Source organism: Paramisgurnus dabryanus, chromosome 22, assembly GCF_030506205.2.
Source record: "Paramisgurnus dabryanus chromosome 22, PD_genome_1.1, whole genome shotgun sequence".
Classification (NCBI taxonomy): Eukaryota; Metazoa; Chordata; class Actinopteri; order Cypriniformes; family Cobitidae; genus Paramisgurnus; species Paramisgurnus dabryanus.
In genome coordinates, this window is record NC_133358.1 from 21708477 (window position 1) to 21721949 (window position 13473).

A 13473-nucleotide genomic window follows, 5' to 3' on the forward strand; every position below is an offset into this window, starting at 1 on the left:
CAATTCAAAGCAGGGAAAGCTGCAATTTCTCTTCGCTGACAATCTGGAAACACTCTGGAGTTAATTACGCCTGATTCGAAATGAACCGCACAAACAAAGGCCAGTCTATGTCCAGACTATTATGCCGCATTAACCGGCTTCAAGCTTCCTGCGGATAGTTCGGAGGCTCTTCCATTTCCCTCCCCTGCCGTCCCAGCACGGAGAGAAATGCCTGCACACCCGGGAATAATGAAAAGCCCGGTAAAAAAGAATGTGTGACGACCTCTTCTGACACAGTGCAAACTTTCAGTCCAGAACACCAAAAAGGGGAGAAGGTAATTAAGTTTGAAAGAAAAAGGTCTTGGCAACAAACAATGAGACTGTGTCTCTAGAGAAGGACGGGGGTGGGATGGGGGGCAAAAAAAATCATTAACATTCTTTTTAAACTGTGAAACAAAAAAGGAGGGGGAAAGGGGAATATACGCTGGCAGGTTCCTCACCAGTCTTCCTCTTTAGCCTTTTTTTCACCCCACATCTGGTTTCACATCTTCTCTCTCTGGTGCCCGTGTTCACGTGACGCTACATCATCTCTTAAACTCCACCTCTCTCTTGCTTTTGATCTGCACCCAATGGGCAGCTCTGCAAACTTATCTTCACCGGTTAACTGCATTTACTCACTGCCCACACCTGCCTGACGTCAGCCATCTTTGTACAAATAACCATATTATACTTTTCATTAAGACTGGGTAAATCTTACAGCCTATTACATAAAGCACACTAATGATTTCACACATCATACAAACAAACAAAAACATGTGCACATATTGCAGAAGATAAGGAGTAAACGTAGACTCATAGAAATGTGCAGAAACAGAGCAAAGCAGGACATTTCTCTCCAAGGAGGCATTGGCTAAAATTAGCCTTGTTTTCTCTGATTCACTGGCTTGACGTGAATTCATCTCGTGATCTTTCGGCTGTCCACACAAACATGAGTGATGAATATGTTTGCATTCAGGAGGGGGAAAAGTTCGCGTTTTTTCCTTTGTATGTGTGCATCTGTGCTTTTTCCGTTCTCGACAAGAAAAGCAGAGAATCTAATTGTAGCTTTGCCAGCCCGTGTTCAGTAATCGCCCTCTTTGTCTAGTTTTTGCAGAGCAGGATTAGAGTTAAAATGATGACTGACTAATCCCTTGATTTCCCTGTGCTAAATAAATATTAATCTACTGGTCAAACATGTTCTTGTGCGGTACAATACATGCAATATGAAAGCGCTTACCAGTTACATAAATCGCAGTTTTACGCACATCTGTTCGAAACCAAAACCTCACTGACCCGATACAATACAAAAATAGCTATAGATGAAGGAGTATAAAATAATATAAGACATGCTTTCTTTGTTTATGTTTTTAAATGGTGTGTTATATGCACCCTATATAGCCAAGACACAGATGACCGATCTGTACATGCTACAGCTTGCTTGAGAACAGTTCAAACACAAACACAGGTCAGTAACACATATTTCACCACCGTAGAGCAAGCAAAAATTAAAACACACACACACACATGCATGGGAGGGGGGTAAATTCACTGTTTAACAGCCCTTCTAAAAATACACCCCTCCGTTAAGCCTGTCAGACAGGTGCTGTATTTCTAAGGTCTTCCTTTGTTAACTAACTTTAACCTGATGAATGTTTTGACACTTGAGTGTACAGGCCAGGAGCTGTAAACAGACGACATTTCTAACAAGAGCCTATTTTTCCTTTGCAGATTTTGACCTTTCCGCGCTGTCATTTTCCCAGAGAAACAATAAAAGTTTAAAGTTCAAGCCGCTCGGTAAAGACGCCGCATCCAGTTTCCAGGTCCTGTAATTATCTAGTATTATAAACATAATCACAGGCCAGGTATCCCTGCATGCATTCCTGCGCCGTTAGCTATGTGCTAACCCAAGCATTCTTCACACAGGAATTTAACAAAACATGTCAAACAATCTATTAAATCATGAATTACTGCTAACTAAGATCTGCCATGCGGGACGAATGACTTTATAAGGCAGTGCAAGAGAGATCCTGCTCCAGATATCCCTAATTTCTGGAGCCAGAGAATTACTAATTAACTTAAGGTTTGGGCCCATATTTAATTAGAGAGCTCTCCAAATGAACTTTAGACCAAAGGCATTTGCTTTTTTAAACAAACTCTGTTCTGACAGCTGTTGCGAGTTTACCCTTCTACTGCCACAAAAAAAAAAAAAAAACATTTGTTTTCAGTGCCATCATGGGGTCATTATATTTAAAAAAAAAAAAAAAAAAAGGAACCGGAGTATTCTGCTCGAAAAAGTGTACACTTTAATTGGATTTCACTCCAAACAAACAACTGTCAGATGTAATTAGAGTGAGTCGAAATTAGGGCCACGATATTTCATTATCAAATAAACAGAACGTCACGCAAACTACCGATTCAATTTTCAAAGTTAATTTCGACGAATCTGGCAGTCAAGTTGCTCCGGCTGCTTCCTACAATTACCAAACAAAATGACGCACATACTAAAATGATTAATCCTTTTCGAACTCATTAAAAAAAGTCATTAATTTAATACTACGGTATGAGGGAGCCAAAAATGGTTTCTTTCTTAGATGAAAAGGGCAAGAGACCGAGAAGTATCCGTGAGCGGCGCTAATGAAGAGAAACATTAAGAGTCTGTGGTTATTGCCACTCGTGCCATTTGAAAGCCTATATGGGCCGGTTTGGCCCGGTTGTAACATTATCGGCGGGCTGCAGTGGGGTAGGCCACATTGTGTTATGCTTTTCAGAACCTCAACGAGACACTGGGGGTATTTTAAGGTCAATGACAACCTAGAAGAGAAAACAAGCCTCGGATCAGCATAACCGCCAACTAATTAAAGCAAAGAAAACACATTATACCTACAGCTCTGAATGGTAATAGTCAGGGGAAAGAATGATTTGTTTTGCTATCAAATGCCATGCAGTAATAAGCATAGAGCTGTGGTAAGGGAGTGTTTTGAAATGCAAAGCCCAGATGCAAGCGCATGAAATGGCACATATACATTAGTTTCAACAAACCTCACAGAGTCTGGCATTAAATGGAAAATAATCTTTGCTTTTTCAAAAATTCTTTCAGCTTCTCTCCCCCCATCATTCGTCAGATTTAACAGCTCTTCGGTCCCGTTTGTATGCATCACTTGATCTTTGCAAAGGGCTCTGATTTGATTTTATACGCAATACCCCAAAGGACCTCAATTTTCCTTAATGGTTTTTTCATACTCTCTCCATAGGTCTTTTTTATTACACCTTCCATACTTTCTTTGATTGTCCATAACTTAAATTGTTAAGGGTACTGCAAGATGGCCAGCCTATTGTCTCCGTTAAACTAAAAGAAATTTTCAAAACGAGGACGTGGTGAGGCAGAAAATTGTTGTTTCTTCAAAAGCCCAAAATACCCCAAGATATCTGACGAGATGGATACGATAGTTATCTCGTGCCCTGTCCACTGTTATTTTCTCAGTTCGATGTGATACTTTGTTCTTTTCATTTCGCGCCCACAACTCTTTGACGTTAACCACACATTTAATCTCGTCCCTCTACTGTTACATGCCATTAAAACCAAAATGAACATGGACCAATTTAGGACCTCAAGCACCCACACAAAACCTTCAGTCTTCAATCCCTGCTGCTCATCTGCCCTGTTGGAAAGTCCAACCCCCCTTTAAAGCAAATAATTAAAGATGATTCCAATGCAGATGCCAGACCAAAGCAAGACAGGATATGAGAAGACTAGTATTAACCAAATACTTCTCTGGGGACTGTGCTCAACCTCTAGACTAACACAAACAGTGGGCCAGTGTCATGTCTGGAAAACTGCTATTTTCTTCAAACACACACACACACACACACACATAGACAGACACAGGTGGAATAGCCATGTTAATATAATCATCGCTGGGCCAGATGAACTAAGCTGCATGAATATTCATGAGGGCAAGCTCTAATTTATCTGTTTACATAAGGCACTGCCGGTCATACATATTCAATTATGGTCTCATCCCTCTCTTGACAACTAATAATGGGCTTGTTATCCAGCTGAGATTGGCAGCGATGGTGTGCACTATTTTTCTGAATGTACATTTGTCTGAATGGAATGTCAATAAGAGTTTTAACTGGATCATATGGGGAAAGAAACTGGAAGAGGATTGTGATTGTTCAGGTCGACCTTTGTCTGCTCTGAAGAGGACATATAAAATGTGGATGTAACATCTATAAAAGCACTTCATACAACTGAAGGTACAGTATACTGCAATCCTTCAAGCGATTTTGTTGTCAAATCTGGGGGTTAGCCTTTAATAAAAATTATTTTTCTTTTTCAATTATTTAAAGGATTAGTCCACTTTCTAAAAAAAAAAAATCCAGATAATTTACTTACCACCATGTCATCCAAATGTTGATGTCTTTCTTTGTTCAGTCGAGAAGAAATTATGTTTTTTGAGGAAAACATTCCAGGATTTTTCTCATTTTAATGGACTTTAATGGACCCCAACACGTAACAGTTTTAATGCAGTTTAAAATGGCAGTTTCAAAGGACCCTAAACGATCTCAAACGAGGCATAAGGGTCTTATCTAGCGAAATAATTGTCATTTTGACAAGAAAGATAAAAAATATGCACTTTTAAACCACAACTTCTCGCCAGCGCGACCTCACACAATACGTCGTCACGTCAAGAGGTCACGGAGGACTTACGCAAAACAACGCCCCAGTGTTTACAAGTGTGGAGAAAGAGGATCGTTCCGACGTTGTTGTATGTCAAATGATATTAATGAATGTTTCTGTGTTCGTTTATTCTTTTTATATATGTAACACGTGACCTTTCCACGGCATTACGCAATTACGTGAGGTCGCACTGGCGCGTCACAGGACTGGAGACAGACGAGAAGTTGTGGTTTAAAAGTGCATACAGTATTTGTTATTTTTCTTGTCAACAATGACAATCGTTTCGCCAGATAAGACCTTATGCCTCGTTTGGGATCGTTTAGAGTCCTTTGAAACTGCAATTGAAACTGCATTAAAACGATTACATGTTGGTGTCCATTAAAGTCCATTAAAATGAGAAAAATCCTGGAATTAAAAAAAAAACAACAACATAATTTCTTTAAGACTGAACAAAGAAAGACATCAACATTTTGGATGACATGGTAGTGAGAGTAAATTATCTGTATTTTTTTTTTTTTTTTTTTTAAGAAAATTGACTAATCCTTTAACAATTCTATTGTATGTAAACACACATATCAATATCATATAGCAAGGACCTTACAACCTTTACAGCACAGCCTTGTACACAAAACCAAGTTTCTCTTTTTCAAAGTGTTTTCTTAGTCAAAACTCGCCTGACATGCACACTCACTCAGGAGCGGGTATTCGATTCTGGCAAATTACACGAATGCAGCCGCATTAATGTAAACAAAGTTCTGCTCTTCTCCAACCTGAACTGATGTTTAAATAAAAGCTTAGTGATGCTCTTTATTTCGTATAAAAATATAAGCTCTATTTTGTTGATACATAAAGTTTTTTTTTCCAATGAGATGCATAAATGTTGCTTCAGCTCATTTTCTTTTTTCCTCTTTTAATATCCTGTCAAGAGGGAGTCACGAAAAACCAAAGAAGGCCTGAGAATACGAAAGGGAAAAATCCCCTTCTCCGATGAGACGCAAGCTGACATTAAAAGTAATGTGATCCTGACTGGCAGAGCACCAAGACCAACACAAACATTTAGATAACTGTGTTCAAAAATGAAAGTTCTCAATGAGGACAAAAATTAAATTTCCTCACGATAACAAGTCCTTTCCATAACAAGTCGTACATTTGTTTGAAATGACCATGTCCTCATCAGTCACATCGGGAAAATTGTGTGTAACTCGGCTCTTTAGGAGGGAAAAGATGTTTTTAAGTGCATCCGTGCGGCGGAGTAAAGAAAAAGCAGATCTCAAAGACCGTTGGGGGTGGAAGAGGGTTTGGGGGTGTGCAAGGGACAATCCACTGCATACAAGTTTCACTTGGCAACAGGGCCCACATCAACATCTGGTAGAGCTTGTCAGAACACGCCTGATTCAACCAGACACTAAACCATGACTTGTCTAACTCTGAGCCCTGTTTGAAATGCACAGACGAGACGCGTCATCCGCTGCATATCTTTTTTCTTTAGCGACAGGGTTAAACAGAGTGACATTGCCACATTTCACAATTGACTCGATGCTACACTTCCTTTTCAGCCTTGGAATGGTTCGAAAAAAAAGACAGAAAAGAAGAAGAATCGTTTTGTTCCTGTGAGCACTTACACCAACTACTTATCCTTTTTCTTAAATATTTGCATTTGAAAGGATTTCTCCAGTCTATAAAAAGGTCAGTGTAAGATGATCAAGGCCGTGTGGTATGCAACAAAACAAGAGAAAATATCTATCGCGACAGCTTGTGTTCATTTAACAGATCAGATCCGTGAATGTGTTACTGTCGCTCAGATCACGGATGCATGCCGTGCTCACGTCACACCGACAAACCCTCGATACAAAATCTACTGGATCCATTCTCCAAAAGATATGAACCGTGCATTTAGTGTATTACTACTTAAAAACATTTATTACATACATATAACTATAGTGTTTTCAAATCTGTTTACATTAAGGACAAAATTAATAAATCAAGTAAACTTATATTTTTAGCATTCACAATCAAATCATTTCCTGTTTAATTTAAGAATATGAAAAAAAAAAAGAAATCCCATCTCTGCCGAATCCACTCCCCCAGCTCTTCTATTGTGCTTGAATGCTACTGAATAAAGCATAGGGGCTGCTATTTACCAGTTGAGAGAGAGAGAGAGACCATTATCATACATATTACTTCACATGATGACAAAATCTGCAGGCATCTCGGGAGGCTTCAGGAATATGAAGCCTGCGCCTGTTGTCTCAAGTCCTCGACAAACATCTTTGGGGACAACCGAGGCCTAGAATTAAAGGAGGAGAAGGCACCGTTTCCATCTCGCTTTCATCAAAGTCACTCAGTCAAGCATTCAGTGTCCCATTCAAAGGCGCTGTGCATTATGCAAAAAAATGCTAATCCTTTTCCGATGCTTTTTACACTTGTACAAACCCTGCATTCCCTTTCCTGAAAAGCAATTATATCAGTTTACATTTCTGTCAAAAAAACGGATTACTGGAGAACTAGCACTGGAGCAGGCGTCCCCTTCTATAGCTGTAGGAAACTAGAGATTATACAAGACAGTATTTTTTCCTTCTCTGCTCTACTCTGAAAAAAAGTGAAGAGGCCTTAAGAATGTGATTTAATTAGCTAAAGGGAAAAGAATAGATCTTTAGTTGCTGTGGAAACTCTTTTCTGACCTGACCTTCTCTTTGCGAAAGCCCGAACAGAAAAAGACTCAGTCCAGTCTATTAATCAGAAACAAATTATGAAAGAATGTTGTCGTCGGCCGAAATAATGCTGCCCATTCTGTGGTGAGATCAGCAACAGCCGTCTCTCTTGTATTCATCGCCTTTCCGCATGTTTGACAACCCAACATAACGAACTACATCAGGAAGACCCTGGATTTGCATATGCAAATTCCCACATGAGGGAAACGTGTCTAAACAAGTGTGATTGTGTGGCAGATTAAGCAGGCTGGCATGCTGTTTCTGTTTGGGGGGCCACCACCACAGTCGATGCCATTAGTCAGCACAATTAACCCCATCTCCATGGATACTAATGAAATTTTGCCGTGGTACGACTTAAATTAGATAGCTGGTTATGCGTTTTCACCGTCCGACTCGAAATCCATTATTTGCCCTGGGAACAATGAGCCGGTTGTGCTCAGCTGATCTCCACCAGCTGAACAAACCTCTGTGTTAACAATTTGCATATGTTAATAAAATTAAGTCCTAATTACATGAAACATGTACATATTTAAATGCACTTTCCCTAGGCGCAATGGAGCTTGAACCCCATCCAAGTGTTTAACCCTTCAGAAAGCCTCTAAGCAGGGGAGGCTCTTGCTGTCTCAGAAATGCCTTGGGGCTGACACAAAAAGGCCCCCCTTAATACATTAAGCCAGCTCCTGACTTCTCAGCTTTCCACCCACTGCTCTGCGGACCAGGGCAAGTACTGCATCCTCTGTACCAAATTCAATTGGGACAACAACAAAAGCCCTATAGTTCCTTCAACAACAATCTGACAATTTTCTCAATGCTATCTACGGCAATCATGAGGAGTGCACACATGCACGGGACGTTATTAAACAGTTAAGACATAGTACATAATAATCTGCTTTGCAACATGCTAGCAAGCAGGGTTGACCTTTTTCTAAGCTAAAATAATTCATTCTTGTTTAAGAATACAGCACACTTGATAACAAAAAATGATAACAAAAAAATTTACAATATAACACCCAAACGCCATTCAGCTTTCGAAATTTTAATAGACAAGGAATCTTAAAGGAAATCATACAGTCGAAGCCAGATTAAAAAGGCCTTTGTCCTCCACCATGTACATTTTTTTCTTCCGTGCCGGCGAAATTAAATTGGTCTGTTCAAAGGTTTAAGATGAGACCAAATGGGAAAAAAATTCTATCACATATGAAATTCATGCCGCCCTGGCTGTGAAGCACAGCCCAGATGGTGCAAGATAAAAAACAAACACCTAATGATAGGCAGCAAAAAGCTCGGAGGACTATAATAATGTCAGTAAAAAAAAAAACGAAAAACCTTTTCTGCTGTCTTTCAGTATTGCTGACCAAAAATGAATTTCCATGACTCTAACGTAATAACAAGCCGTGCTCGCGTAGATTGAAGCTCTTGGTGCTCTAAATGGTTCATATCGCCACATTCGAAAATAGAAACTGTATTTCTCTATCTGCTCCGAACAAGGCCTTTAAAGAAAAAAAATGTTGTATTGCAGTCTTCTGGGAAAAACTAATACTGTACCAGCAGCTGATAGTTGTCTTTTGATTTTTAATGATGGACGCTGTCAAAATATATGCATATATTATGTATGTGTGTACACGCCTGTGTGTCTATGTATGCGTTTATGCAAACATCGACTTGCCAATGTGTGTGTGGTGTGTGTGTGTGTGTGTATTTGGATTGGGCTTCTCTTTTACAACTATCAATACTGGGATAACCACGAATTAGCATTCAACCGAACACGCACTCATCTCTCAGCCTTTTAGCCAAATTGGGTGTCTTAATGTCACAAAGCAGTGGCAGTCAACCCCTGCACGTTGCCATAGGATTTGCAGTGGTGAACAGCAAAACGCAGTGATAGGCTTGTAGCTAGCCACTCTGCAGAGGCGGATTTTAAATCATCCACCCTCTTCTATTAGACTTGAGACTTATTGAGGTAGAAACCATAAAAAATGAAGAAGGGAAATTTAATCCCTGAAATATTGATTTGCACATTAATATCATATAGGCAGTGGGCAATTTGGCTTCATGGAAATGACACATTGTCGACCCTTGGAGAAGCCTCAGCCAATCTTACTGCAGAACATGTCTGAGTCTCAAGAGTTATTAAGGGTTTTTCTTGTTGATATTCCGAATTGCCTAGAATCAATCTGTACACTGTGCGAAATTATACGGCTACAAACAGGAAAAACTATTGAAAAACACCCTAATATTAAATCTGAGCATAACAAGTACACCAACATGCTTTTGTTTGGTTTTCATAAAAAAACTGTATTTATATTAACACTTCTAATTAAACACACCGTCCACATACAATGGAAAGCACTGAACCGCATTTTAATCTGTTTTTTAAAAAAGCCTTTGTATACCTAAATGACTATAGCGTTTTTCTTAAAAATAAGATTCTTGCAGCTAAAGTGCAGCACACAATTATAAAATGAAAGACACATAGATTTATTCTTTAATAGAAATTAATTTAATTTATGTGTAAAAATAATAATACGATAAATAAATAAAAATTATAAATAAAATTATAAAAACAAAATATCTACAAAAAATATTGTAATCCAAGAAAAAAGATGTTCAGATGTCCGGTGCAATTCCAAATCCAGGTATCCACAAAGGATCGCATTAGCCTACTACAAAAAGCGAACAAATCCACATTGTCTAACGAAGAAAAACAAAAGCCGCTTATTTTAATACACAAGCAAGGAAATATAATGCCAACAGTACAGAGTAACCCCCAAATTAACTTTAAATCCTACAAATATAGAGATCCAGGCAGTGAAAATCTGTTCGGTTTTGTTGAAACAGAGAGCAGAAAGCGCATAGTGCGATAGACGCCGCGGATCTGCGCTCTGCCTCCCCACCGCCTGTGTTTTTTCTGTGCTCTCAATGCAAGCGATCGATGCCCCTGTCACTGTCGCGTCCCAATCGGAGCCAAGACTGTCTCACACTCACCATCAACCCAAAAGCCAAGCGCCCAGCACACATACCACGGTCTTCAATGCCCATGTTTACGTTTCCCAAAATAATACGAAAACTCTGAACTTTAGGAATCCTACCGACATCCGATCTTACAATATGAACTCGGGGACAATTCACTCTGGAAATTATTAAGGAAAAGAAAGAAGAAAACTTACGGGCAAGACCGAAGACAGGAGTAGTTTAAACGTGGGACGTTGTTTATTGAAAATATGAATCGTCTCGTTCTTTTTTTATTCCGTTTTCACGACTGGCACAGCCACGACGGAGTCCGGGATATGGCAGAAAGGACCCTCGGCTGCTGTTAGTGCTCGGTCCTTCCTATCGTTACCATCATCCGAGCCGCAGCGTGGACTCTTTTAAACGTTGAAGGTAACCGTAGAATATGTGAAGAAGCGTGTTGTGGTTGTATTAGGTGAACTGTGCATCTTCTTGATCGTATCTTTAAACATTACTGGAACACGCGCCGGTCCGCGAGGTTCTCTCTACGGTAGCCGATGTACAAAATGTACCCTTCGCGTTACTTAGTAGCCTATTACAGGACGTATTTGCCTCAAATGACAGGTTATCGATGTTATTATAAAATGCATGACTTCTCTTGTTTTGTGTATAAAACACAGTGTTTGTTAAAATGTCAGAACCCCCTGCTGTTTAGCGTTTGCTGTGATGAGGCGAGTGTAACTCCGGAGGCGAGCACAACTGACGCGAGAACAACAGTCTGCCCACTTTCCTCAGTATCAGCAAATACCATTATTAAACAGCAGTTAAAGTGTGAGTTTGGCAGATTTTCTTAAAAAATGAAGCGAAATTTGAAGTTGAAAACGATTTGGAATGGATACTGTAGCATAACGCAGCCTATGTTACATCGCCTGACAGCTCGCGGCTCTTCAGCAAAGCGACTGTTTTAAAAACTGAGGAAAATATTTACACTGACATTTGTCGAAATTATATCACACAACGCAGAAATCCGAGAGCGAAATATCGCAGATTCGGCAGGACTAGTCGCGAAAGAAAATCAATACTCGACCTAAATTTAACACTACTCAATAAAAGTTGAAGAAAAAAAAAAACTTACTTTCTTCCCCCGCAGTTCCCTCCGCTTCTTCTCTTGATATTTACGTTTCTGAAGAAAATCACATCCAATGATAGCGAAAGTAGGTAACAAAAAAGAAAAAATATAACAATAATCCTCCAACTTTATTGGAAAAAACGTAAATACTATAGTGGAATAGAGAAAAAGTCGATCCTTTGGGTCCGGTTGTGTAAAAGATGTGTCGACGACTGCCTAGCAGTTTCGGTTGTGTGGGGGTAAGGGAAAGGAGGAAAGGAAATGAAAATCCGATATGTCTTTATTCTGCTAATTATTATCGTTTTAGCCCTGTTTAAAAAAATGGCTGATTAAGTTGAGTGCGCATGTCTTTGTGTGTCTATTCTCGATATGCACTCTGGGAATGAGAGAGAGAGAGGGGGAGTGAGAGCGCGAGGGAGGGAGCGAGAGCGAGCGCGAGGCAGAAAGAGAGAGACGTAATTAGTTAGGTGATCAACAGTCTCCACATTGCAAATGACGCGCTGTTTCAACTTGGAGAGCCGAAGGGCTGAACGGGCCAGATTTCTAAAATGATCTAATAGGTGGGGGAAATCTTTTCGGTGGGCAAGACGTCCTGTAACAGTCCTGGAACATTTGGTGGGACAATAAGAAAATATTTATTTTCCTATTTTCTTTGAAAAATGTATTTGATCGAAGCTGTTAATTTCAAATAAATAAAATGAATGCGTTGCAATCGGAATTATAGGATTTTCGTCTAGTTTTAGCAATGGACACCATTTGTTAATCCTCAGAAATTTTATTAACGATGTTTCAAGAAAAACAACATTTTATAGAGGTAAAAAAGAAAGAATAAATATAGATGCATCGGTATATAAAAATGTACAGATATGAAAACGTACAATGTGTTTTTGAGCTAAAGCATTACAATAGTATCCTTTAGCATTAGGTGTATTAATGTCGAAAACAATTTAACAAAATGATACGTTATGAAACGTAATTTTTAATGATTAAAAAACGATTGAACATATATTTTTGTTAAAGCTACAATAATTTATTTGACAAAACTGAATAAATAGAATACAATGTTAATGAAAGACATAACATGAAATTGTAAATATATGCTACTGTATTGTGCAGGTATCGCCAATGTAAAAAACCGTTATCCGCATATAAAATGTACAACAGCTGAGCAGATTAAAGGGACAAATCATTTCAGTGTTATAAACTGTGTATGTAAAAATGATTTAAAATTATTTCTATTGTTGCACTGTAACAGAACGTACAATTTGAGTGTATTGTTTTGATTTTGCAATAGAACCTATAAGATGTTTCATGACAGCTAAATTTTTTAATATAACATTTTATATAGCGTACTAAAATCCTATGGCAAATAGCGATAAACAGTATATATCTATAAAATCAGATTAAGAAAATATTCACACCAAAGCTTTCCTTGAGGTAAAAATCTGCACAGTAGATCTAGACAGTAAAAGGGCCTCGGAAATAAAGCCCACAATAACCTCCTGTATCAAAGACTTATAAACTTCACCTCCTCATATGTCTCTTATCATCCATTTAGTTGATATTCAAACTCTCATGCAAATGGCCCGATTGACCACCTAGTTTGGTGCTGTCACCTAAAATGTCGCCATTAAAAGGAGACCCGACAAGATGTTAATCGTGAAGAAAATCAAGTGATCGGCTCCCCTTTATGAAAAAATCGAAGGGGTTGAATTGAACCAGGCTCTGTTTCCGGATCGCACGATAAGGATGCTATGGCAGAGCTGTGTTTGCAGTAAAACAAGAGCACTTGGATTGGCATGTCTTGGATGTTGTGGGTCTTTGGATGGGCGAGAGGTGGTCAACAGAGGCGTTACTTATTCACCCCTGATCCAATGTTTCTAGTCCTCGGGGGACTCGTCCCTGCCAGACCCATGTGTTTCAGCAGAATGAAGCGGAGAACAGAAACAAGAACAAGACGAGCACGCGGCAGGACACGGAGATTC

General features: G+C 39.2%; 1 protein-coding gene across 2 annotated transcripts in view; it reads right to left on the reverse strand.

The window, feature by feature from the left end:
- The window catches only part of zfhx4 (zinc finger homeobox 4), a 73997-nt gene extending 60948 nt beyond the window's left edge, over positions 1–13049 (reverse strand). For both annotated transcript variants that reach the window (XM_065258254.2, XM_065258252.2), the window contains exon 1: positions 11495–13049. The gene's annotated coding sequence lies outside the window, so the exon portion shown is untranslated. The remainder of the gene's footprint in view (positions 1–11494) is intronic.
- Positions 13050–13473: the final 424 nt, after the last annotated feature.